The sequence below is a fragment of the Eptesicus fuscus genome, chromosome 13 (genome assembly GCF_027574615.1).
Source record: "Eptesicus fuscus isolate TK198812 chromosome 13, DD_ASM_mEF_20220401, whole genome shotgun sequence".
Classification (NCBI taxonomy): Eukaryota; Metazoa; Chordata; class Mammalia; order Chiroptera; family Vespertilionidae; genus Eptesicus; species Eptesicus fuscus.
In genome coordinates this window covers 41,608,354-41,633,932 of record NC_072485.1, presented here as the reverse complement: position 1 = coordinate 41,633,932, position 25,579 = coordinate 41,608,354, and the positions used below count along the sequence as shown (strand labels likewise).

The 25,579-nt window shown below is 43.8% G+C and overlaps 2 pseudogenes; both read right to left on the bottom strand.

Annotated features, from left to right (window-relative positions):
- Positions 1-4,866: 4,866 nt before the first annotated feature.
- On the bottom strand, positions 4,867-5,078 carry LOC103293569 (ubiquitin-like protein 5; annotated as a pseudogene).
- A 12,135-nt stretch (positions 5,079-17,213) lies between these two features.
- On the bottom strand, positions 17,214-18,575 carry LOC129151299 (tropomodulin-2-like; annotated as a pseudogene).
- Between the last annotated feature and the right edge of the window lie 7,004 nt (positions 18,576-25,579).

Below are 25,579 nucleotides of genomic sequence, written 5' to 3'. Positions count from 1 at the left end.
AACTGGCAGCCTTGGGACCACTTGGTAAATGGGTTTTAGCAACATGCTCCAATGTACTGTAGTATACGTTAAAATCCAAACAGGCCCACTAAGTTCCAATGTAGTATATGTCCAAAATCCAAATAGGCCTACCAAGCTTTGTGCCTCTTAATTTATGACTAGAGGCCCGATGCATGAAAATTCGTGCAAGAGTAGGCCTTTCTTTCCCCGGCTGCTGGCACCGGCTTTCCTCCAGCACCCGGGACCTGGGCTTCCCTCCCTCTGGGCCGGCCACAGGCACCGGGGACTGCAAGCAGCTTCCCCCGGGCTGGGCCCCGACTTTGTCAGGAAGGACATCCGGAATGATGTCCAGTCTATCCAGTCTAATTAGCATATTACCCTTTTATTAGTATAGATGGTCAATGCAATATGAAGCAACCTGCCCCTCGTTTTAAAAGCTCTATTTCAGTCCAGCCAGTGTGTCTCAGTGGTTGAGTTGTCGACCTATGAACCAGGAGGTCAAGGTTTGACTCTTGGTCAGGGCACATGCCCGGGTTGTGGGCATGCAGGAGGCAGCTAATCAATGATTTTCTCTCATTTTTGATGTTTTTATCTCCCTCTCCCTTCCTCGCTGAGATCAATAAAAATATATTTTTAAAAATGAAAATAAAACAAACGTGCCCTGGACAATTGGAGCCCTAGAAACTTCATCTGTGCATCAGGTCCCTGAATGTTCACAGGGTTTATCTCCCATCCTCTGGAATGCATGTGTTTTACCAAGGAATCTAGGATGCTTGCTACTTCCTGTGTAGGTCCAATTAGCATATGTCATCAATGTAATGGTCCAACATGACGTTCTGTGGGCTATCAAAATGATCAAGACCCCGCCCCCCCTCCCCGCACCCCTCTCCCCAAAACTATATTATGCCAGAGAGCAGGAGGTTGACATAGCCCCGAGGATAAATAAAGTAATACAGCTGTCATGCCGCACAAAGGCAGACGGCTTCGGGGCTGAAAAGAAAACATTTCCCAGATGCCAGGGTTTATACTGACTTTCTCCAATAAAGATAGCATATCCAGGCTGCAGCTGAAATTGAATTCGGTACCTGATTACCTTTTTAATACCCCACAGTCATTCTCCAAAATCCATTAAGCTTTTGCATCTGCCAAAAGGACAAATTAAATGGGATTGTAGGAGGAATAACTACTTTGCATCTTTTAAACTCTGTTGGCAGTGCTAATGCAATTCCCTCAGGAATGCATTAACTATGGTGATGCTGGAGAAGAGGGTGGTTTTGTTTCCTCAATAACTGGAATACATAGGTCTGGGCAACCATAAGGTGGTAGAAGTAGGAATCCCTGATCACCATCACTCCCAACGACCCGTGTAGAATTCATGTTTCCTGTCCCATAATCTTAGACTTTGACAAGTTCCTATTTGTGTGTGCACACATGTCTGTGGGGGTGTGCATGTGTGTACAGTGGTGTATTTCCACTAGGGAACTTGAGGCTGTGACTATGGTTTGGCCACTCTGGGATCCTCATGCTAGTGGCCAGCAGACAAAAAAGACATTGCAGCCCTAACTGGTTTGGCTCAGTGGATAGAGCGTCGGCCTGCAGACTGAAGGGTCCCAGGTTCGATTCCAGTCAAGGGCATGTACCTTGGTTGTGGGCACATCTTCAGCAGGGAGTGTGCAGGAGGCAACTGATCAATGTTTCTTTCTCACTGATGTTTCTAACTCCCTATCCCTCTCCCTTCCTCTCTGTAAAAAATCAATAAAATATATTTTAATAATAATAATAATAAAAAGACATTGCAGTCCAGGCAGGGTAGTCGACCCTGATTCACACGAATAGTACGGGTTTCCATTTCATAATGAATAAAGAGTGTGTCTGGAATTCAGGGGATTCACTGGGGCATCTCTTGGTGCTTCTCTGCCCAGTGACAACTTTTAATGGGTAATTGCAGCAACCATGGCCTGACAAGAGCAAGGCAAGGGGGCTGAGGCCTGGACAACCCCACTAGGCAAGTAACCCAGATCAGCCAACATGCTGACTGAGGGAGAGGAAAACCTGGAATGGTTGGTCGAGCAGGGAAATGATGAATATCAACTATGACCCTAGGCAAAGCTAAAATGAACGGATGCAACTTGATTTCATGGCCTGTTTGTAAAAAATATGCAATTGGCCATCAGCTTGAAGAATTGGATTTAAACTTTCCCACTTGGGGAATAAGTGAGAACATTTTTTCTCACATAAAACCCAGATATAAATAGATATGAACAGGTCTAAGTGGTGTAATGTTTGTACAAGATCCAGTTAATTTTATCCCAGCTATGCTCAGCCTGCCTTGCCCGCTCCCCTCTGGGGACCCAAGCGACTTACCTTATTTTCTGGCTAGACTGGCTCCTGGAATGGCTTATTTCATTCCAGTGGTCATAGCCCCGGCCACCATATCTCCCGGCTCTGATCGCCTCAGCCTCCCGTTGGGGTTCAGGCATCAGCACAGCTTCTATCACACACACTGTCATAGGAGCCACCTCAGCTCCAGCACCAGGTCTGACCTGGCAGGACACAGGGGATTCTGGCTTCTCCAGTGACTTCCCAGAGTGGTCAATTATACAACCTGCAGGTCATAAGGAATTACTATCCAATGGAGAGGATTTTGACCAATGAGAGACTGAACAAGGGAAGGTCTCCACAGATAAATGGCTTTCTTCTCCTCCCCCTAATGAATTGCTTTTAGATGTGATGGCTCCACATGGCCTCTATGGAGGTGTTCTCTGAGCAACCCCACTGAATATTCTTGTGAAGAAGGTACCAGCTCAGTAAAGCACCACCTTGTAGGTGTTCTTCTGACTTCCCTGCCTGTCCACCCCTTTTCCCTCACTTTTGCTTTCTTCCCAATAAGGGATCTATCAGTACCTAGACTTTCTTCCCAATAAGAGATCTATCAGTACCCCAGGCTGGCTCTGTATTCTAGGAATTCTGGGTTAGGAAAGAGGTGTGGTCAGGGCATATGAATGAAATATTTGAAATTGTGGTGGGATTGAAGTTATTGTAATGACAAGGTCTCAAATATAACCATGGAAGGGCATGGCTTAGATAGAACGGACAACAAATTCATGGAGAAGAAAATATCAAGGAACTTAGAGCCCAGAGCACTGGAATAATCATCAATGTAGGTAAGGAAGTCCCCTCGAATGACGTTGGAGTGTTGGAGAGAGTGATCCAGGAGGTAAAATCTTCAAAGCATGGAGGAGGGGAGTAGAAATGCTACTCCCATGTTACCAGAGGGTTGTGGATAATATAGTCTCTTCATGTTATGGAAGCGAGGGCATTTGGGATAAGCAACGAGGAACAAGGAGAACATGGAACTCTCCTCCAAGCCCAGTGATACCAGGGCTGTAGGAGAGCAAGCAACTATCTCTTGAGAGGATTGCAAAGAAAGCAATATCATCAGATGAGAATTCCACTCCAGAGCAAGAAGATGAAGAGAACATTCCTAAAAGAGAATGAGGATACAGACCTAGGTCTAGATAAATGACCTTGAGCTCCAGGACACAGGAGATGAGGAGTGATGGCAGATGGAGTCAGAAAAGGTGAGGTACAGATGAATGGGGATTCGAGCCGGGAATGAGGATGACTTGGGTGACAGGGCTACATGCACAAGGCTAACGGGCCCAGTGAGACTCATCCTGATAGGCCGGAGGCAGGGAGTCATGCAGCAGCTGCAAGTGATCAGGAGAGGAGGAATGTGAGCTCTTGCTCAGAGCATGCACATCTGGGCTTCCCACTCAGCCCTACCGAAGGAGGCATGGGGTCCTACTCTGGACACACGAGCTCCTCCCTTGTGACTTCTGTGGACAGGGAGTTCTTTAGGAACACAGAAGTGTCCTCTTACTCCAGCTGAGTGGGGACACTAGTCACCTGCCGGTCACCATGACATGAGCACTGGATGTTCTCTTCCCGTGAGATCTTGCAGCTGCTGAAGTTGGGCCAATTTGTCTGTTTTGTCACTGTCCTTTTGTTCTGCCTTCTGGCAGGGACTGTTTTCTTTGCTTGCATTTGGTGTGTATCTACGTATTTCTAAGACACCATTAAACTTAGACAAACCTCCACATCCTTTTCTTTTCATTCCTGCACCTATTTTACATAACTCTGATTCCTTATCTTCTTTTGGAAGGCATCTATTTTTAATTACCCACTGTTCTCTTTTTCTGTTACTCTGACTCCTTCTTTTACCTCAACTGACTGTGTACTTTTTTTTTTTTTTTTTTGAGCTTGTTCAGCCTGGTTCCCACTTTTCCCAAGCAGTATACAAATTTCTCTCCTTCCTTTCAGAAGGACTTGGTGAACTGTACACAATAACCTGAGTTTACTGACTTCGTGCATTTTATTTCTATTAATTAACCTTGATGCCATCCCTCCTTCTAATATAGATTTCCTCCCTGCTCAGTAGTGGCCACCTACCATTTCCCCACCTTTTACTTATATTTTTCCACCTTCCACAGCACTTCTGCCTCATCTAATAAATTGCCCTCACTTTCTACTATTATTTCCCACCTTCCACAAGCATCCGCCTGCCTTTTATAAATATTTCCCATGTTTTACCTGTGTCTTTCTAGGATTTCTTTTTTCCCTAGCTTATTATTCCTATAGCTTATATTCTGGGGTTTGGCCAAAATACCACTGCTTGACTCAAAAAAGTGTGGGCTGATCAATATGTAAAACTTTAAATCAGTAATATTGCAAACTAGTGTGTACCTTTTTGTTCCTGCTTCTAAATTTTTTCTTATCATGACTTTTTAAAAACAAGCATCCATACTTGGGGGAGGGAGGGGAGAGAAGGGAGGAGAGGGCTGGGCAGGGGGAAGGAATTCTGCTCTATTGGTAATAAAGCTCCAGGTTCATCCCGTCATGGATTTCATAGTTCCCAGCGAAATGTGGTGCTTAAAAATCATGTACCGCTTCTTTAGTATGATCTTGTTCCAATGGGTACCAATTTGTGCTGCGATCAAGGTCCCCATGGTGTCATCGGTGTTGCACTTCACATGGACCTTCTTCCCCAGACTGCTGTTTCAGAAAACCTCGGTCATCATCCCGACTGGAGCTCAAATCGCCTAGAACCTGCTGACACCACAACCTCTTCTCTCAAAAGCAGAGCCAGGGCCCTAGTGTGCACCTTTATTGCCAACTTTTGGTTCCTTTGTGAAATCTTCCCTCTAATTATTTAGGATTAATAAAAGAGCTCACAGTTCTTTTTTTTTTTTTTTTTAATATATTTTATTGATTTTTTACAGAGAGGAAAGGAGAGGGACAGAGAGCTAGAAACATCGATGAGAGAGAAACATCGACCAGCTGCCTCCTGCACACCCCCTACCTGGGATGTGCCCGCAACCAATGTACATGCCCTTGACCGGAATCGAACCCGGGACCTTTCAGTCCGCAGACCGACGCTCTATCCACTGAGCCAAACCGGTTTTGGCTCACAGTTCTTTTAACAGACTTGACTAGTTCTGATTCGCTGAGGTCATTGTTCCCTCTCTGGGGTTCATGTAGGTCCCTCTTTAGCCACTCACAGCCCTGTTTATAGGCTGGCCTTTCTGGCTTTGTCAGTGCTGCCCAGGTATCACTCTAAATGCATTCTTGCTTTCTTGAATGAATGACGGGATTTTCCAGGCTCAGTCTGAAATGCTTACTATGTCAAGAGATGGGGGCAGTTTGTTTCTTTCCAGAATCTTAGCTCTTCTTCCAGGAGAAAAGTATTAGAGTCAACATCTGGAGCTAGGGGCGCACACTGGCTGGTGCCCCTCCTCAGCTGGAGGAAGGCAAGTGATAGGAGAGTTTTCTCGGGCCACTGTGACGCCACAGGAAGAGTTTCCTTTTCCTGTTGGCTCCTCCCCGCCCATTGTAAGGTGTTATAAATATATCATATCATGTGTTTAAGTTACCTCAACTTTTACCATGGTTCTTGTTACTTTTCTCTAATATGAGATAGTATTAGTCAACTTCACCCCTTTTTTCAGCTGCTAATTTTTCCCACCAACACTGTGCAAAACTGTCAAACCAAACCATGTGATTTAATTATAGTTTTGTCCCTCCAATTTATAAGTCCCCATTTTTATTTTCTCTTTTAACCCCAAGCTCAAGCATCCTTGGGCTCCAAAGTATACATGTCCAGATGACCTGACTCATTGCATCACTCACATACCAATTATTCAACAAGAAAAAGAGCTCTGTCCGATTTGGCTCAGTGGTTAGAGCATCGGCCTATGGATGGAAGGGTTTCGGGTTTGATTCCTGGTCAAGGGCATGTACCTTGGTTGCAGGTTCACCAGCTCCAGTTGGGGTGCATTGGGGAGACAACCAATTGACAGGTCTCTTTCACGTCTCAATGTTTCTTTTTCTCTCCTCCTCCTCCCTCCCTTCCATCTCTCTTCGCCTTCTCTTCTACTCTCACTAGAATTCAATGGAAAAACTATCCTCAGATAAGGATTTTTTAAAAATCCAATTTTCCTAGAGTAATTTTCACTTCAAGGAGAGCATCAAATACTTCATAAAAGTCGAATGGAAACAAATACTGTTTCTAAAGGTTTCATCTAAACTTCTTTCCTTTCTCCATCTGAAACTTACGGTTTAAATCTATTTTCTTTCCTCTGTGTATTTTCCCTTTTCCTTGGTGCTTAAAAATTTTTGTTGTTGTCAGTAGTTTTAGAATTGACCTTCCTTTTCTAATCCACCCAATATGCTTAGAGCATTGCTTTGATTTCCTTATTTATTACATTTGTAACTTCAAATGCTAACTTACACCTTTACATCTGGTTTTATCTCCTATAGACTGTGTACCTTGACCCCAACTTTTTTAAAAAAATATATTTTATTGACTTTTTTATAGAGAAGAAGGAAGAGAGATAGAGTTAGAAACATCGATTCAGCTGCCGCCTGCATACCCCCTACTGGGGATGTGCCCGCAACCAAGGTACATGCCCTTGACCAGAATCGAACCCAGGACCCTTGAGTCTGAAGGCTGAAGCTCTATCCACTGAGCCAAACTGACTAGGGCTGACCCCAGCTTTTAAAGAAATTGGGATGGGCCGGCTAGGGTGAAGTGCTGCGGGCAGTTTGCCAGCCGGCCCCGCCCCTGATTGGGGGGGGGGGGGTGTGCCTGCTCAGGGGCGGGCCGAGGTCATTCTGGTGGGTCCACTATTTGGTCAATTTGCATATTACCCTTTTATTATATAAGATTGTTACAGTTAAAAGTATTTATCTTCTCTGCTATTGCCATAATACACATTCTGTTCAATCAGAAAGTTAAACATCAATAAATAAAATTACAAAGTCTATGTCAGGTAAGAATATTTTTGTTTTATGCAAGAGAAAACTATAAAAGGACCCCAACTTTTCAGTACCACCTGGCTTCTTAGCAGGAAACCCTGTGCATACTCCCTTCAAGATGGATGTGACTCACCCGAACATGCTGGTAAAGGCTGCTCCGGGCCATGGCTCAGCTCTGCAGCTCTCCTTTCCCCTGTCCTGGGGCACCCTCAGGAGATAGTTGAGATGAAAGGATCTTCCTAATGGGATGGATGCAATATAAATCAATCACATTGATCCGAGAATGACCAGGGCTCAAATATTTAACAGGATCCTCTCTCTTCCACTCCATGCCACACTTCCATCTCACCCAACTCTTGAACATCCCAGTTGAATCCACCTCTCACTAAACTTTACATCAGAAGAGGGGAACTTACTATTCATTGGTTTATTTCTCTTAAGATTTAGTTATGGTCTGATATTCATTTGTCTCAATTGTTAAATTTTGCTTAGGGACACAAGTTTTGCAAGTTAGAATATACTTCTGACTGCATCATGTCAATGGATACAAAATGATTTTTCATCCTTAATTCATGCTGAGCCAAAACATACTCATCATTTAGATTCTGGACATTGCCTCTATATTAAGGAAAAGGAAAAGTATATGAAGAAAAACTCCCCATACATAGGATGAAACTGACTTCACCTTTTAATTTTTAAATATGTTTTTATTGACTTTATTTCTTTTTTTTTTCTAAATATATTTTATTGATTTTCCACAGAGAGGAAGGAAGAGGGATAGAGAGCTAGAAACATCGATGAGAGAGAAACATCGACCAGCAAGGGTCCCAGGTTCGATTCCGGTCAAGGGCATGTACCTTGGTTGCGGGCACATCCCTGGTGGGGGGTGTGCAGGAGGCAGCTGGTTGATGTTTCTCTCTCATTGATGTTTCTAGCTCTCTATCCCTCTCTCTTTCTCTCTGTGGAAAATCAATAAAATATATTTTAAAAAATTTACTGTTGCAGAATGTTTGGGAAAAGGAAGGAGCAATTATTAGAGTTGACATACTTTTCACTTTTATTTGAAGTTGACTCTGGTTCTGAATTCATTTAAAAGGTCACTGTAGCCCTGGCCACATGGCTCAGTTTGTGGGAGCATCATCCCATGCAGCAAAGGGTTGTGGGTTCAATTCCCAGTCAGGGCACATACCTAGGTTGTGGGTTCAATCCCAGGTTGGGGCATGTATGGGAGGCAATCAGTTGATGTTTCTCTCTCACATTGATCTCTCTCTCTCTCTCTCTCTCTCCTTTCCTCTCTCTCTCAAATCAATAAAAACATATCCTCAGATGAGAATTAAAAAATAAATAAAATAAAAGGTCATGTACAGGATGCTCATAGAACATTATATACAGACTAGAGGCCTGGTGCACAAAGTTCATGAGCAGATATGGTTCCTAGGCCTAGCCTGCAATCAGGGCCATCTTCCCTGGCTATTGGCGGCTGACCCCGCCCCCCGCCACCACCCACCCAGGTTCCAAGTTTGCTTTCGGGCTCTTGGAGCCTGATGGTCGGGGCGGGGTGCAGGGGGGCCTGAGAGGTCAGCTGGTCCTGCCCACTTGTGGCCCTGCCTCCACCACAGGTTGCCTTCTGTGTGTGGGGCGACTGGCAGGGTGGGGGCCTTGGCCTGGCACCCACTCCCGGGTCCCTGTTCACCATTGGGCGATGAGAGCCTGCCAGCTGGGGAAAGGGGCCGAGAGGTATTCAGTGCACCTCATGGTAACTGGTTGAGTGGTCATTCTGGTCGTTCTGCTGTTATGGTCGCTGGGCTTTTATTATATAGGATGCTCTCAGTGCCCTGCCTATATCTTCCTCAGACAACCATCTCTGTTCCTGATATATCTCTGTATCTGAGGGCTGTTCCAGAACCACAGAAAGCTGTCTCACTCACCCAAACTCAGCAAGCTGGAAGTTCTGGGGGATGAATACTTCCTGGATCAGCCCTGGGCCAATGACTGATGAGACCTGGTGTAAAATACCCCAGCTCCCCCATCTCTCTAGTGAGATGAGTCTGAGGTATGCTTTGTACCCTTTTCTAGTTGGTCTTTGATAAGTTGACTTAGTAACATACCCTTTTCTGGCTGTCTTCCCTTCCCTATGTCACTTCTCTATCTCCCCTGTAGGTGGCCCCTGCATCCCCCAAATAAACTACCTGCTCTGGAATCTTACAGTTAGCTTTTGAGGGAACCCACACTAAGACACTTTGCCTGGCTGGTATAGAGACTGATCTGGGATTGAGGGGAAAGTGGATACATGGGTGGAGTGGGGACAATCTGTTTAAGGACTTAAGAGACCAGACTGAGAGTTTAGACTCAACCTAGGAGACCATTCATGCGCTGGGTGATATTTGAATATTTTTCTTAAAATTTACTTTTTCACATTTGATGTATTAATTCCTAGGTTTGTACAAATATTGCATTTCTCATTGAGTTCTGGCTAATAAAATCATGCTGAAGTCAGAGTTTGCAGCCTTCTTTTCTATTAGTTGCCTATAAAAAGAAACTGTAGAGAGAGAAATATTATTAAGGTGTAAGTCAGAGATGAAATTCAGAGCGATGAAGCCATTCTCAAGATCCTGTTAGAGAAAAGTGAAGGCTGAGAATAGTAGTCACAAGACTATAGCTCTCATGAATAGACTATAGCTCTCAGGATTTTTATTTGTAGCCACCCTGTTCAATATATTCTTGCTTTGTAAAGTTATCTGGAAAGTCTCTTTAAAAACACTGGGGTCTTCACCCTGGTGGCCTGGGTCAGTGGTTAGAGTGTCGGCCTGTGCACCAAAGGATCAAGGGCACATACCTGGGTTGCCTGCGGGGTCGCTCCCCACCCCAGGCGGGGTGGGTGCAGAAGGCAACCAATCAACCAATCGATGTGTCTCTCCCACATTGATGTCTCTCTCTCTCTCTCTCTCTCTCTCTCTCTCTTTCTCTCTCTCTCTCCCCTCCTCGTCCTCCCTCCCCCTCTCTCTGAAAAGCAATGGAAAAAATATTCTCAGGTGAGAATTAACAAAAAACATTGGGCCTTCAAAATTTTAATATTATTTTCTATGGTAGGCAACCTGGAATCTCAAAGCATTGCATAACAATTGGTTGTCATGGGAAACTGCATAACTGTGACTGGTGTCTGTAACTCCTAAAGTATATAAATAGCCTAAATCCCTTTGTTGTGCAGAAGAGACTCACAATTCCATATCTGGCTCTTCTTGTTTAGGCCCAGAATAAAATTTATAGGGTTATTGACTCTTTGTCCTAATACAACACATTTGGGACATTTAAATTGGAAATTTGACAAATCTATCATATTCCCTCTGCCTCGCAGGCTTAGAAACATGGATCAATCTTTTATAGAGGTATTTACCTTGCTACAAAAGTTCAGAAACATAGAACCATCTTTTATGTGTGGACTCTTATTAATCAATTTAACAGAGAATGCTGTATTAAAAACACATAGAATAACTAGGTTCGTTAATTCAGCTGGAACTCTTTCTGCCGAGTGGACTGGATATTTATATTCTCTGGTCAGGGCACTTTTGCCCAATAGGTAGGTTACCCAAGGAGTCAAATTATAATCAGAAATTTGTCTGGCATGCATGACTTCAAAACAAAGGGAATTTGATCATTTGAAAGGTTAATGACTTCACATTAAGTTAGGGTGACACTCTTCTCCTGCCCAGGAAAATTGAATGCATATTTTGTGTCTATGGAATGGGAAAGGGCAGAAGAAAAATGGAAGAAAAAGAAAAAAAAAAAAAACAGAATAAGTGAATCAGTGATTTCCATAGAACAGCCCTCGTGGCCTAACTTTAGCCAGAGCTAGAATTCCATCAAAATTCACATTACTTTCAGTTCAAAGCTGTCCATATTATTTGACAAGAGCTATTTGGCTTGGCTTCTCAATCCAGGGAGGGAAGTGTTACACAATTCATGGAGGCTCTCACACCAGGTGCCTGAATATTCATTACAGTGGGCCATTTGCCTCACATCTTTTTCTCAACAAATAGCTACTCATCCAGAACATTTGATGGATTTTTTGGTCCAGAGTCTTCTCTTCCATGGATGCTATTTGGATGGACACTGATAGTGTTTGTCCCTGTGGTTTCTTTTTTATATAAGCATATCTAACCAATAAACCTTCTGATGGATACTTTCTTTCTATAGATATTTTTAATACATTTACCCAGTCCAGATAGGCATAGATTCTTAACTATGGGTTTATGAATAGGATAACTAAGATTCTTGGGTACCTGAAAATTGAATGCATATTTTGTCTATGGAAATTTTCTCCATGGAGGATTCATAGCTTTTAGCATCCTCCAGACAGCTCCCTTCATCTCTCATGAAACAAGAAGACTCCTGGGGTAGAGTCTGATTAGGGTCTGTTAGGGATTATGGATCCTAAATTGAAAGAGTTTCTTTAAAATCATAAGGCTAAATCAAAGCCATACAATTTAATTCTTCATAGGGAAGTTAGTGTGAGTTCATGATACATGTTTCAGATATGAGCTCTGTGGCAAGAATGCATGAAATTTCATTCTGAGCAAGAAGGCCATTCTGTGAGCTCTGAGTACAGACATGGCCAACAACACGGTTGATGATTGGTATGTGGGCTGTACTGAAGAAATAGAGGAAAAGTCACCCCAGCTATTAAGAGAACTGGAAGCAAATAAAATCTTTTTTTAATTGAATGTAAAATGGCAGGAAAACACACACATACAGAATAAGTGAGTCAGTGATTTCCATGAAATAGCTTTTTTGGCCTAACATTAGCAGAACTAGAATTCCATCAAAATTCACATTACTTTCAGTTGAAAGCCTTCCATTATTAACTGACAAGAGCTATTGAGCTTCTCAATCCAGGGAAGTGTTACACAATTTATAGAGGCTCTCACATCAGGTGCCTGAATATTCATTATAGTGGGCCATTTGCCTCACATATTTTTCTCAACAAATAGCTAGGAGAAACCCAAGCCTCCTGCTCGCTCCGTGGCGGCAGCCATCTTGGTTGGGTTAATTTGCATACTCGCTCCTGATTGGCTGGTGGGCGTGACTTGTGGGTGTGGCAGAGGTGTGGTCAATTTGCATATTACTCTTTTTTAAAAATATATATTTTATTGATTTTTCACAGAGAGGAAGGGAGAGGGATAGAGAGCTAGAAACATCGATGAGAGAGAAACATCGATCAGCTGCCTCCTGCACACCCCCCACTGGGGATGTGCCCACAACCAAGGTATACACCCCTGACCAGAATCGAACCTGGGACCCTTGAGTCTGCAGACCAATGCTCTATCCACTGAGCCAAACCAGCTAGGGCTGCATATTACTCTTTTATTAGATAGGATATAACAGTGTTATGCAAAGAGCTGAGGTCTGAGAAAACCTCAGTGTATTGCTTGTTGATTCCAAAGAAATAACCAGAAAGACTGGATGTGAAAGACATGGGTTTATTAGGACTTACATGCACACCAGTGGTGATCAGCTGGTAAAGTTTTCTGTGCCTCAGGCTTTCTCAGTATAAGGTTATATAGAGTATAGAAAACAAAACAAAACAAGGCATGCAGGGGGCTTGGGAGGCAGGGAAGACATGTGGGCACAAGAGCTGTGTGAGATCAAAATGCTAGCTGTGCCCTAGCTGGTTTGGCTCAGTGGATAGAGTGTTGATATGTGGACCAAAGGGTCCTGGGTTCGATTCCGGTGAAGGCCACGTACCACGGTTGCAGGCTCCTCCCCATCCCTGGTCAGGGTGCATTCAGGAGGCAACCAATTGATGTGTTTCTTTCATATTGATATTTCTTTCTATCTTTCCCTCTCTCTTCAACTCTCTCTAAAAAATCAATGGAAAAATATCCTTGGGTGATGATTAAAATAATAATTTTTTAAAAAGCTAGCTGTTTTTCTGCAGTTGTTTACAGTTCAGGCTCACATCTAGAAACAGTTTCTATTGGGCCATTTCTTGATTGAGGAGCTGGCCACGCTCTTAAGTTCTCACAGTCTGCTTACAGATGGCCTTCATCAAGTTCCCACAGGGTAGAGCTTGGGAAGAGGCCATACAGACAGTAACTTCAACTGCTTCTCCAGTGGCTCAGGTGAGTCTAGGACTGTGTTCCGGGTGGGAGTGGTGAGGCCATCATGTAATAGAAGAAGCCACAGGGCAGAGAACAACAGGTCCTTCAATCAACTGCTGAAGAGTATTAGGTTCCTAAAAAGACAGGACCGATATCCTAGAAGAGAGAGCAGCTAGGGCAGTTTCTAGTCCAGCCAAGCTCTCACCCTCCCTGCTGTGCAAAAAGGTCAGAATGATATGCTGGGTTTCAAGGAAGATGTGTTATGGAAAAATACCAGAATATGTGGCAATGGAAAATCAGGGGACTCGGAAGACTTGGTTCCAGGCAGAGTGGTATGCCCACTGCGTTAAAACCCCAGGCAAATATGCAGGTGTCTGAACTGAGGCAGTACTGTGGTGACTGAAGGAGGTCAGGGAACTAGTGTTCTCTATGACTTGTTCTAGGAGAAAGAACCTGAAAGCTGGGTAGAAGGGGAGTATGGTCAGAAAACAAGAGGATCACTTCAAGATTTCAAAGGTAGAATCATTAAAAAATTTGATTAGCCCTGACTGGTTTGGCTCAGTGAATAGAGCGTCGGACTGCAGACTTAGGGGTCCCAGGTTCGATTCCGGTAAAGGGCATGTAACTTAGTTGCGGGCACATCCCCGTTGGGGATTGTGCAGGAGGCAGCTGATCGATGTTACTCATCTATGTTTCTAGCTCTCTACCCTTTCCCTTCCTCTCTGTAAAAAATCAATAAAATATATATATAAAAAATTTGATTAGATATTGGAATATTTCCATGGAAATGTGCTCTGAAATTTCTCTAAAAAAATAGAAGCATTTTACCCGGCTGGCATGGCTCAGTGGTTGAGCATCAACCTATGAACCAGGAGGTCATGGTTCAATTCCCGGTCAGGGCACATGCTTGGGTTGCGGGCTTGATTCCCAGCATGGGGCATGCAGGAGGCAGTTGATCAATAAGTCTCTCTCATCATTGATGTTTCTCTCTCTCACTTCCTCTCTGAAATCCATAGAAGAAGAAGAAGGAGAAGGAGAAGAGGAAGAAGAAGAAGAGGAACCATTCTAAAGACAAAACAGAAACTCAGAGCTTTCAGTTTCAGAAACTTTTTTCAGTTGTAGAGGAACTGTGAGTTTTTGCAAGGAGTCTAAAAAATGTTTTTAAAAATCACATCAGGCCTTAATGGAAACAAGTAAGTAGGCAGAGGAGAGATGCTACCCAACATTTGAATATAATGATTACCACCAGATACTGGTAAAGAAGCTAGATTTCATCAAGAGTCAGAAAAACAATTAACATGCGAGTAGGACAAATATTTCACAACTTTGGCCAGAGAAAGAATTTTTTGCAAATAATAGGATTTCCTAGAGGTCAGAGCCAGAGACACATTCAGGGGTAGAGAGACAAGCACAGAGGGACCCCTATGATGGCTAGAAGCTGTCTAGGCCCCCACAGGAAAGGTCTCTCTTATAGGGAGCTGCAGTCAAGGTGCCAAGTCACTCAGAGCTGAGGACTTACAGCCTAAAGAGCCAAGACCTAGATGCAGGAGAGACTAAGTTGCCCACCAGGTTTGCCAGTGCAACTATCGGAGACTCAGGTTGGAACTTCCAATAGAAAAGACAAGAACCGCAGGACAAGTCCTTGGGATCTTCCTAGATGTTGCAGGAATTCCTAGTAGGTGAGAGGGGTTTCCAGCTGAGAGTCCAGAGGAGTGGACCTCTGCCTGAATTATTGATTGAAGTATGTTGCTGGAAAGATCTAAGAGGCCCGTGTTCTCAAACATTTCTTCCCTTCCCAGGTACACGAGAAGGTCCTATCTTCCTGGTTCACTTTCCTGGACCTGCTGAACAATAGTCCTCACCTGCTTCCTGATTTTACTTTTGTGTACTCCAAGAACAGCTGCATTTTCTTCAGTGTAGAGTCTATATAAAAGGGAAGAGTGGGGCCGAAACCGGTTTGGCTCAGTGGATAGAGCGTGTCCCAGGTTCGATTCCGGTCAAGGGCATGTACCTTGGTTTCGGGCACATCCCTGGTAGGGGGTTGTGCAGGAGGCAGCTGGTCGATGTTTCTCTCTCATCGATGTTTCTAACTCTCTATCCCTCTCTCTTCCTCTCTGTAAAAAATCAATAAAATATATTTTAAAAAAAGAAAAAGGGAAGGGTGGGGGTCTGACTGCTTCCTTGTTATGGCAAATATTAGGAGGCATAACTGGAATCTTTTCCTTGATTCACAGTTACTGCTTTTTTTTTTTTTTTCTACATAGAAATCCAATGGATCTCCGAGTTGCACTACAAGATTATGTGATCTGTTCTGAGAATTTCCAGCTAATACGACATATATCCTGTTTAAGTCCTTCAGTGTGATTAACAGCTGTATACACTGTCAGCAATAGTATTAAAGCTATACATATATATAACAATTATAAATATTAAACTCAAAAAAATAAATGATCTATAATAATGTTTCCCCTTCTGTGACTTTATTTATTTATTTGCAATTATTATTGTTTTATTTAGGCACATACTATTTTAAAAGCCTCCTTCTTACTAAAATTAAAAAATATCCCATCCTATCTGGAAAACTTTAAAACAACTTTGTAAAAAGTTATCCATCAGAGTCAGGTTAAAGATTGAATTTATGTTGAATAGTTAGTAAAGGTAGGTGTGCCAATTCATTTTGCTACCCATGAGTCTGGCTTGAAGTTGTATTTGTGGGCTAATAAACATTTTATACTTATTTACTAAGGCTAGTTAAAGTATAATAATGTTTTTATGAAGGTGACTCCACTGATCTTTGATCACTGGGAGCATGTGCATTCAGTGGTATTTCTGGAACTAAGAGAATTTGTGCTAAGTTGGATCCCGTTTCTCACCCAGTGAAAGACTGGCAATACTAGCTTCTTTTTTTTTTTTTTAAATATATTTTATTGATTTTTCACAGAGAGGAAGAGAGAGGGATAGAGAGTTAGAAACATCGATGAGAGAGAAACATCGACCAGCTGCCTCCTGCACACCTCCTACTGGGGATGTGCCCGCAACCAAGGTACATGCCCTTGACCGGAATCGAACCTGGGACCCTTCAGTCCGAAGGCCAACGCTCTATCCACTGAGCCAAACCGGTTTTGGCAATACTAGCTTCTTATGTGGTCAGTGGAAGACTTCTGATGTATTTAGCCTAACTCAAAGCTATGCATGTAAACAGAGACAGGCTTCTGTCATAATCAGTTACAAACACACTTACATACTAAATGCTTTTCAGTGGTTATAAAACGTTTATGTAAGCAAGACAACCTAATATGAAGATGGTTAAATTGTTTTCAGTTGTTGTCACTCACTAAGACCTGCCTATGTCCATTGGTGCAAGTTGCCAGAGGTGCCCATGAGCAAATAAAACAACCGTATGTATTTTAAAAATTCCAAATAAATAAGTAGTGCTAAAAAGGAATAAAAATTAAATATTACTTTTGGGGTTAACAGAAATGAACAACCTTTGATAAAATAGTCCCGGTTGGGAAGGAGAAGAGCTTTTGTTTATTTTTAAATGGCCGCCATGATGAAACTTCGCCTCTTATAGAAAATTTTTTTAAAATATGTTTATTGATTTCAGAGAGGATGCGAGAGGGAAAGAGAGATAGAAACATTAATGATAAGAGAGAACCATTGATTGGCTGCCTCCTGCACACCCCTACTGGGGATCGAGCCTGCAACCTGGGCATGTGCTCTTGGCCGGAATTAAACCTGGGACCCTTCAGTCCACAGGCTGATGCTCTATCCACTGAGCCAAACTAGCTAGGGCTCTCATAGAATTTTACTTTCAGTCTCCTTCACTCGCTTTTTACGAACCAGGTCATTATTTTTTGTGATGGCAGTTGCCACCCTTGTTCGTGGCCTTTGCTTGGTAAACTGATATCCAAATTTGAGGGTCCTTGAATTATCCTCGAGCATCTGGGCAAGTTCTGTCTCTACAGCTGTTCCCAACTGCTGTCTCTGGTTATCGATCTTGATTTCTGTCAAGTTGTCATTTTCTCTTAGTGCCTCTTCCAGGGCCAGGATTCCAGCTCCAGTTTTAAAATTGGATTCTATGTTTAGACTTTTCAAGGTCTTGTTTACTTTCAGCATATCTGCAAAAGCAGTTGCCACAGGGTCACGTCTGCGGGGGCCTGATGCGGCGGGGGCCAGACATGGCGGGGATCTCCCCTTTTCCGAGTCCCACGCGGAAAGAGAGATGAACGAACCGGTTCTAAGTGGAGGCGGCCAGGGATTGAGAAATAATAGAAATAAAGAAAACAAGAAGCAAAAATAGATTCATGAAGCTGGGGCTGGGTGGGACGCCATCTTTCCTCTCTGATGGAGAGGCAGCATGACGACAACCCTGAGCCACCCAGCAGGTTTATTTTATATCCCCAAAATCCAGGAAGTAACACCAAAACTTAGGATCAAAGGAGCTTATTTGCATTCTTAACTAGGCCCTAGCATTACTGGATTTACATATCTAGACCCGCCCCTGCTGACACCTGGGCTGCCGTGAAGTCAGAACTGATTAACATGTCCAGCCTCATTGGGGAAGCATGTTCCCAGGGCGTGACTCGGCCTAAGCCCATTAAGGAAATGCCCAGGTGCCTCCCAGGCGGCCCTCTACAATGTCGAGTTCAGCCAGGCTGAACTTCTTGACATTTTTCACAGGTCCTTTGCCACCTTGAGTGTTGGGTGTTTCTTCATCACACTTTGGGTTATTGAGCAAATTGTGTTCTCCAAGAGCAGCTGCAAGATTGTAGAGTTCAGTGTCGGAGGCACTGGCTAAACTTTCTTCCAGTTCTGGATCAAGGGTTACTTTGTCTTCTTTTCTACAGGCTTTTCTTTGGGGATAAAGACTCTCTCTTTCTTTTCTCCTGTGAAAGGAACAAAGTCTTCCCTGTCTTTCTGTTCCAAAGCCTCCTTCGCCAGGTACAGGAGGAGGTGCCCACAGTCAAAGAGTCCGGTGGCGGTTTTCTGTGCCTGGTCTTTTTGTCAGAATCCAGCTGGTAGCAGGGCACTCTTGGGATCTAGGTCATCAAGAACATTTTCCAAGTGTTTCCGTTCCTCTTCTGAGAGTTTTCCAAAAAGCTCACCTTCATCAATGTTCTTATAGTTCTCCAACTCTTTTTGAAAAGGGAGTGCCATGGTTTCTCAGATGCCTTTCTCTTGGGCCGCGCACATTTAAATGGGCCAGCTTCCTGAGACTTCAGAATGGTTTTGTGCGCCCATTCCTGAGCCGGTGGTGGGAGCCGTCAGTCCATCAGCTCCGATATAGCGGGGACCCCTTTCTGTCACTTTAGAGAATCCTATAAGATGTGTTAGTTCCTGGGTAGGGTTTTCCTCAGACTTACCTAATCCTTTAGCTGTACATGGTAGTAACAGCTCCTGTGGAAGGCTTTTCACAGCTTTTCTTGATGCCTTGGATTCCCAGGTAAAACTCTGAAAATCATCCCAGACCAGGATGTACGGACCTCTGCACTCTTGACTTTTTGAGTTGGGTAATTCTTTATTGTGGGGAGCTGCCTTGTGTAGTGCAGGACACTTGGCAGTAATCCTGGTCTCTACCCACTAGATGCCAGGAGCATCCCAACCCCAGTTGCAACAAATGCCTCCAGACATTGCCAAATGCCCTCTGTTCGCCCACCTGGCTTGCCAGTGCAACAATCTGAGATTATTGGGGACCACTACCTTAGACAAATCCACCTCCTTGCTCCTGGACACCTAACTAGTCATAAAGTGCTGTTGACTACACCTTCTTGAATTATCTCTCAAATCTAGTCCTCTGTTCAGTCTCCACTGTTCCTGGTCTCCTAAGGAAAAGCACAGGGGTGTTCTACTGTTTGAATGGAACAACCCTAGAGTACGGTATGATCTGAGGTCGAGGCTGCAGTAGTTGATGGCAGCCATAGGGTGGTACCTATTCAATACTAACTCTGGAACCTAGGAGTGCACCCCGGGCCAGGACACAGCTTTAGGAGGATTGGGTGGAACTTAGCCCAGGCCAAGTCAATAACACTATGCACCTTCTATCTAGGAGTACCTGCTGTGCACCAGGCATTGCAGAAAGTGCTTTACCCATAACAATAACAATCATAGTTAACCTGAATTGAGCATTTACTCTATGCCAGTCATTGGGTTCTGTGCATTGTATAGATTATCTCCTTGAATTCTCACAAGAATCCCATAAAAATAGATATATTCATTTATTTATTATCCCATGGTATAGGTGAGAAAACAGACACAGAGAAGTTAAGAAACTTGAAAATATTCACATTTAATTCTTCCCCAAATGTTCAATAAATCCATTTAACTATTAAGTACCTACTTTGTATCACTTATGCACTCTTGTAGGTGTGAGGTAATATTATCAACCCAATATTATGAAAGAGGAAGCAAATCTCAGAATGTGAGGGTTGTGGTCCAGATTTGCACAGCTTGCCAAGTCACTATTTTAATTCAGAATTACCTCTCTGATTCTAGCACCTTCCATTGCATCTATATTAGAACACAGAGAGAGGGACCCCTAGGCTGTGCCTCCTCCCAGCCTGTCTGCTCTGCTGGTCTGCTACACAATAAGATCCTCTCATGCATCGACTGTGGGTCAGGCATTGTTCTGGGCATCTGAAGGTGGAAAAGACAGACCCAGTTCTGGCTTTCATGGAGCCTACAGCAAAGGGGGAGAGGGATGGCAGGAAAGACAGTTGTTTAAAAAAAACAGGAAGTTGTGAAGAAGCCAGCCTTGCATAAGAACTCAGGGTGGCTTCCTGTGAAGAGACATTTAGGCTGATAGTAGAAGACTGAATAGCAATTAATAGAGCAGTGAGTCATGGAGGAACTGTCTATTGGAACGAAAAGGCCTGGAGGCTGGGAAACAACTTGGCATTAATGGTCAGAAAGCGGAAGGGTAGTAAAGTAAGGATAAATAACAAAGTCCTAACTCACAGAGATAACCATAAAGTTATCACGTGCCTTGTCCTAACTGCTTTTGGTTACAAGCATGGACTCTGGAACCAGACAACCTGGGTTTGAATTCTAGCCCCTGCCTCCATGTATTGATTGTGTGACATTGAGGAAGTCCCACCTTCTCTGTGCCTCTGCCTCTGTTTGTTAGGTTTTTAATCCTCACCTGAGGATATGTTTATTGATGAGAGAGAGAGAGAGAGAGAGAGAGAGAGAGAGGGAGAGAGAGAGAGAAACACTGATGTAAGAGACTGAGGATCAAACCCAAAACCTAGGTATGTGCCCTGACTGGGAATCAAACTGGCAACCTTTTGGTGTTTAGGATGACACTCCAACCAACTAGCCAGGGCTCTGAGCCTCTGTTTTATCATCTATAAAATGGAAGCAAAAACTGCCCCTATCCTTTAAGGCTGTATGAAGATAAAAAGAGTTGATACAAGTAAAGCTATTAGGAGAGCACCCGATAAATGCAACTGCTACTCTTATTATTACTCTGGTACATAAAAATGTATACCCTACTCTCTTCACTTTCAAGTAAGCATTTCTCTATGACATTAAAACTTCTTCTCCCCACCCCCCTTTTTTTTAATGTTCCAATCAATGAAAGGAAAACTTTATTGAGGCCCCAGGGTCTCAGAGTTCAGGCAGAAGGCAGCCCTGAGGGGCCAAGAAGGTGGTAGAGGGGCCTTATTTAATCTTCCTGAGGCACAGATGAAGTATGGTGGTAGAAATTGCTGTTTGGGTTCTGTACTTATTTGTTTGATAAAACAATAGAAAGTTATTTTGATTTTCTGAACTTATGTATGCTATCCCAATACTCCATTGATGATGGTTTGAATATCCCATTGATTGTGATCTCACTGGTCACTGAAGCACATTCTTTTGGGAATCAGAACAGCACGATTATCCTCAATTGTCTCAGTAGCTACAGATAGTGCATTCCTGTTGACTCAGTGATCCCAGAATCTGGACAGCACAATTATTCTAAATTGCCCCAGTGGTCCCAGATAATGTGTTTCTGTTGATTCAGTGATTCACAGATACTTTAGATAACTAACTTGCTCACGAAACAGGTTCCTCATTCCAGACCCAAAGATATAATTGATACCTTTGTGATATTCTGCCAATATAAGCCAGATGTGGCAAGCTGTTCAGGGCTGTGAGGTCTGGAGTGCTTTTGCTCCCTTGTATGCCGCCGGCTTTTAATAAATGACTCCATAATTCGACTTTTTGAGTTGTCCTTTGTAAGATGGTGGTTACACTACAACACAGATTGTTGGTGTAGCCCCAAGAAGACAGTGCTGGTGGGGGGAGGGTGTAGGCAGGTGGCATTACACTTGTGGCAGATCATGTTATCACAGTTGCACTTTTCAGTGAGCTAGCAGAGGGAGGGCTCCATGATGCCACCATATGCAGAATGGACTCTTTCTGAATAGTGTAGTCTGAGAGTGCGGCCATCTTCCAGCTCTTTGCTCACAAAAATCAGACTCTGCTGGTCAGGTGGGATGCCCTCCCTATCTTGGGTTTTAGCTTTGACACTCAGTGGTGTCAGTGGCTCCACCTTGAGGGTGATGGTCTTGCCAGTCAAGGTCTTCACAAAGATCTCCATCTCTGCCTCTGCTGGAGAGGCTGCTCCATTGCCTCATTGAAGAGAAAGAGGACCAAAGCTTCTTTATCAATGTATATTGTGGCCCCGCTGGTGTGGCTCAGTGGTTGAGCACCGACCCATGAATCATGAACCAGGAGGTCACGGTTCAATTCCTGGTCAGGGCACACATCCCGGTTTCTGAAATAAGTCACTCTCTTCTGATAGGATAGCTTTGATGGAGGAAGGCCAGAAATAAAGACTCTTCTTCAGTGGATAAGAGTAGTGGGAATGAAGGATGGTGCAAAGAATCCCCCCAAAATATCTGAGCCCTGGTCATATGCGGGCCTAACGTGACTGATGTTACATCTATCCCTTTTGAAGAAGTCACCCTTTGACCCAATCTTTCTCCTCTAGCTCTCTCTAGGAAAGAGAAGTTGAGATCCATGCAGCTGGATTTAGAACTAGGAATAGCTATTAACCTGTATTGACCCTCATGGAAAGATATCTACATTTGTGCACGTCAGGGTAAAGTACTGTACTTTCCGGCGTATAAGACGATTTTTTAACCCAGGAAAATCTTCTCAAAAGTCGGGGGTCTTATACGCCGGAAAATACAGTACAAATAAATAAGCCCAGTGCATATACTCCAAGCTCCCAAGTTAGGTCTTCATGGCCTTATTCTTAAATATAAACATGACAAAGATAACCAGACATTTGAAGAAAGCCTTCAAGATAAAAGAGAATGATCAAAATAAAATGATAACATGTTATTTAAAAAAAGGAACAAGCAGCACTGGTCAGGTGACTCAGTTAGTTGGAGCATCATCCCGATACACCAAGCTTTCAGGTTCAATCACACGTCAGGGCACACACAAGAGTCAGCCAGTGTAATATTTCAAGAATTTAACTGAAAGACAGATTTTGTGACACCCCGAGGGCCCTGGGATGATGCAAAAAGATTTATTCTCTCTCCCTAAAAAGGAATATCTTTGAAATAAGTTAGACCAATACAATATACTTGAAGTTGCATGAGGAAACTCTGCCAAATAAAAATTAATAGCAACGTTCTATTTAAATACATATACTTTGAATGTCATAAAGGTTTTAGTCTACTTCAGAAAAAAAACTTACACAGATTCAAAGCCAAGCTCAAAGAAGAAACTTTCAGTCAGGGAAGAAGGGCAAGCCTGATAATTCTCTGTGTCTGCCAGTGACATTCTGGGGTTTTACATTTCTCTTATTAGGATTTATAAATTGTTTTCAATGTTTTAATGTGTTGTCTGTTACATACAAGCCATGTGCCGCCACGTGCCGCATGTTACATACAATTTTTTTGTTGTACTAGAAGGTTGTTGTAGGGAGGATCTATCAGTTGTCTCAGCAGAGGTTTTATCAATTGCATTTTAAACAAATCTATAACCATGCCACTTTTGGATTTTGTCATTGGACAGCCTTGAATGCCAGCACAGGAGGAGGACAAAGCTGCATTGTCATCAATTAGATCACTAAACTTCTACTCATGTGTGAAAGATGAAACAGAGGGCCGGAGACCATGGGATACCAGGACACAGGCTTTATTGGAGAGAAGACCCCTGCTGGCTCCCTTCCAGAGGGAAAAAGAGAGGGCTTGCCGGGCTGAACACGCCTTTTAAGGGGAGGAAAAGAGGGGACTGGGCTTAGGGCACTCAGCACACGCTGATTGGTGGTTTCATGTAAGGTACATGATTAGGCACCTACGGACTTAGGAATCGGGGGGCTTAGGGTATTTGGCAGGTGCTGATTGGTGTTTCAATGTACAGTCCATATAAGGTGTTCAGGAATGTCCGGCTACAGGTGGAGTTTACGTCATACTCCGTCCATCAGTTGGGGGAAGGGAGGATCTATCAACAACTAGCATTCTTTAGATTGGCTAATTTATGAATACATTTTATAACTTCTAGAAGCAGGTTTTTCATTGGCAAATACACTCGTATTTTCAAGAGACATAACAAAATATATGAACCCTTTTTTGTAAACCCAGGCAAGACAAACATATATTTTATGTTAATAACTCTAAAAGACATCAACCAAATTTAAACCAGCTTTAATATCAAATATTTTCCCAGACTGCATGATACTAAAAACAAACAAACAAACAAACAAAAAAACATTTGGGAAAGTTTCATTTAATTTTACCACATATATAAACAGTATTACTCATAATTGTAGAGAAGGCAAGATTTTTCATTTGTCTTTGACAACTGGAGTGGGAGCCCAGTTGGTGTGGCTTGTGGTTGAGCTTTGACCTATGAACCAGAAGGTCATGGTTCGATTCCTGATCAGGGCACATGTGGGCTAGATCTCCAGTGGGGGGCGTGCACTCTCTATCTTCCTTCCTCTCTGAAATCAATAAATATGTGTGTGTGTGTGTGTGTGTGTGTGTGTGTGTGTGTGTGTGTATCTATCCTATCTACTAAAGAGGGAATATGCTAATTGACCCTCACACCATCACAAAGATGGCAGCACCCATAGCCAATAAGGAGGGAATATGATGATTGACTGCTACACCCTCAAAGATGACAGCACCCACAGCCACAAGATGGCGACACCCAGTCCCCTCAGCCCTGCTGGGGCAGCAAGAGTGAAGCAAGGCTGGGCCTGCCTGGGCAGGCCCACCCACTCTGCACACCTGCCTCTGGAGTCCCCCAGTCCCCTCAGCCCTCCAGGGCTGGCCCAAGGCACAGGCAAGCCTCAGATGGTGGCTGCCCAGCTGCCCAGGGCCAGCCCAAGGTACAGGCAAGCTTTGGATGGCAGCTGTCCAGCCAATGCCTGAGGCATAGGCAAGCCTTGGGTGGTGGCTGCCCAGCTGTCCAGAGCCGGCCAAGGCTCAGGTAACCAGTGGCAGCAACAGAGGTGTGATGGGGCATCACCTTCCCCTGATCACCGGGTTGCCTCCTCCCGCTGAGGGCTCCTGCACTGTGAGAGGGGGCAGGCTGGGGTTAGGGACCCCCCCACCCCCCAGTGCATGAATTTTCATGCACCGGCCTCTAGTGTGTTTATATATCTGTACACTAATAAAAGAGAAATATGCAAATTGACCATACCTCCACAATGCCAATCAGGCGTGAGTATGCAAATTAACCCAACAAAGATGGTGAGCTAATTTGCATAAGCAGGTGTGGAACAGCCCGGCAGGGTGGGACACCTGCTGTGAGGGGAAGGGCTGGGGGGTGGAGGGAGCTACAGGGGTGGTGCTCCGGCTGGGAGTGAAGACTTGCAGGCTCCTAGGCGGCCGGAAATGAAGCCAGGAGGAGGAAGGCCTATTCTTGCATGAGTCTTCATGCAACGGGCCTCTAGTATATATATATAAGCTGGATGGGGCCCTAGTAGGTTTGGCTCAGAGGACAGAGCATCAACCTGTAGACTGAAGGGTTCCAGGTTCGATTCCAGTCAAGGGCACATGCTTGGGTTGCAGGTTCAATCCCCAGTAGGGGGTGTGCAGGAGGCAGCAATCAATGATACTCTCTCCTCATTGATGTTTCTATCTCTCTCTCCCTCTCCCTTCCTCTTTAAAATCAATAAAAATTTTATTATTAAAAAAATAAAAGTGACCAGATCCAAG